The sequence below is a fragment of the Durio zibethinus genome, unplaced genomic scaffold, assembly GCF_047325235.1.
Source record: "Durio zibethinus cultivar Kanyao isolate XHJ-2024 unplaced genomic scaffold, ASM4732523v1 HiC_scaffold_402, whole genome shotgun sequence".
NCBI lineage: Eukaryota > Viridiplantae > Streptophyta > Magnoliopsida > Malvales > Malvaceae > Durio > Durio zibethinus.
In genome coordinates this window covers 985,001-987,500 of record NW_028323025.1, presented here as the reverse complement: position 1 = coordinate 987,500, position 2,500 = coordinate 985,001, and positions in this window count along the sequence as shown.

The following is a 2,500-nucleotide window of genomic DNA, read 5'->3' as shown; positions in this document are numbered from 1 at the left end:
CCATGCGTCATCATGTGCCATTGATGGTCGAGGCCTTGGCCGAAGTTCGATTTTGAGCCACGGTGCCCATGCTTGGCTCCAGCATGTGCTGGTGCCGCATTTTTTTCACTCGGGACAGCATCGCCGGAGCATCGCCGGAGCATCGCCGGAGTACCGCCGGAGAACCTGACCGGCGGCATTGGGGTTCCGGCGATTGGGAGGGGGGCCGGGGGGGTGTGCGCACATGATGTGCGATGGGTGCTGGTACTTGGCCTTGTGTTGGCCCCCTATCCCTCATCAAACCTCTGAGAATTCACACCCCCTTAAAGAGCATTTGAGATTTTACAGGTTTGCTACCAGTAGCCGTTAAAGTGTCTGAAATGGGGACACTTTTTTCAAACGGTCACAAAATCTTCTCTACTTCGAGTTTTTAGCTGAATTTTTTTGTGCATGCCAACAAAAATAGAAGGATCATGCCTACAAAATTTGGGGCCAAAAATCCTTATAAAAAAATTTTAAAAAATCCCGAACCGCAAAAAGTTTCGAAAATCGTGAAAAATAGAAAACGAGTCATCTTCCAACGAAACTTCACGTGAAGGCTTAGGGGACCATTGTATGAATTTACAAGCCATAAAAATGGCATTGGCACGGCAGAAATTTGAAGATGTGCCTAAACCCACCAGGGCCCAGCGTGTGCCGATGGTGCTCGAGGCAACCGCCCGCACCAGGGCCCAGCGTGTGCCGATGGTGCTCGAGGCAAGCGCCCGCACCAGGGCCGATAGTGTGCCGATGGTGCTCGAGGCAACCTGTCGCACCAGGGCCCAGCGTGTGCCGATGGTGATCGAGGCAACCTGCCGCACCAGGGCCCAGCGTGTGCCGATGGTGGTCGAGGCAAGCGCCCGCACCAGCGCCCAGCGTGTGCCGATGGTGGTCGAGGCAACCGACCGCACCAGGGCCCTGCGTGTGCCGATGGTGCTCGAGGCAACTTGCCGCACCAGGGCCCAGCGTGTGCCGATGGCGCTCGAGGCAAGCTCCCGCACCAGGGCCCAGCGTGTGCCGATGGTGCTCGAGGCAACCTGCCGCACCAGGGCCCAGCGTGTGCCGATGGTGCTCGAGGCAAGCGCCCGCACCAGGGCCCAGCGTGTGCCGATGGCGGTCGAGGCAACCGCCCGCACCAGGGCCCAGCGTGTGCCGATGGCGCTCGAGGCAACCTGCCGCACCAGGGCCCAGCGTGTGCCGATGGTGCTCGAGGCAACCGCCCGCACCAGGGCCGATAGTGTGCCGATGGTGCTCGAGGCAGCCTGTCGCACCAGGGCCCAGCGTGTGCCGATGGTGATCGAGGCAACCTGCCGCACCAGGGCCCAGCGTGTGCCGATGGTGGTCGAGGCAAGCGCCCGCACCAGCGCCCAGCGTGTGCCGATGGTGCTCGAGGCAACCGACCGCACCAGGGCCCAGCGTGTGCCGATGGTGCTCGAGGCAACTTGCCGCACCAGGGCCCAGCGTGTGTCGATGGCGCTCGAGGCAAGCTCCCGCACCAGGGCCCAGCGTGTGCCGATGGTGCTCGAGGCAACCTGCCGCACCAGGGCCCAGCGTGTGCCGATGGTGCTCGAGGCAAGCGCCCGCACCAGGGCCCAGCGTGTGCCGATGGTGGTCGAGGCAACCGCCCGCACCAGGGCCCAGCGTGTGCCGATGGTGGTCGAGGCAACCGCCCGCAACAGGGCCCAGCGTGTGCCGATGGTGCTCGAGGCAACCTGCCGCACCAGGGCCCAGCGTGTGCCGATGGTGCTCGAGGCAACCTGCCGCACCAGGGCCCAGCGTGTGCCGATGGTGCTCGAGGCAACCGACCGCACCAGGGCCCAGCGTGTGCCGATGGTGGTCGAGGCAAGCGCCCGCACCAGGGCCCAGCGTGTGCCGATGGTGGTCGAGGCTGCCGATGGTGGTCGAGGCAACCTGCCGCACCAGGGCCCAGCGTGTGACGATGGTGCTCGAGGCAACCGACCGCACCAGGGCCGAGCGTGTGCCGATGGTGCTCGAGGCAAGCGCCCGCACCAGGGCCCAGCGTGTGCCGATGGTGGTCGAGGCAACCTGCCGCACTAGGGCCCAGCGTGTGCCGATGGTGCTCGAGGCAACCTGCCGCACCAGGGCCCAGCGTGTGCCGATGGTGGTCGAGGCAAGCGCCCGCACCAGGGCCCAGCGTGTGCCGATGGTGGTCGAGGCAAGCGCCCGCACCAGGGCCCAGCGTGTGCCGATGGTGCTCGAGGCAACCGACCGCACCAGGGCCCAGCGTGTGCCGATGGTGGTCGAGGCAACCTGCCGCACCAGGGCCCAGCGTGTCTCGATGGTGGTCGAGGCAACCTGCCGCACCAGGGCCCAGCGTGTGCCGATGGTGCTCGAGGCAACCGACCGCACCAGGGCGGAGCGTGTGCCGATGGTGGTCGAGGCAGGCGCCCGCACCAGGGCCCAGCGTGTGCCGATGGTGCTCGTGGCAACCGACCGCACCAGGGCCGACCGTGTGCCGATG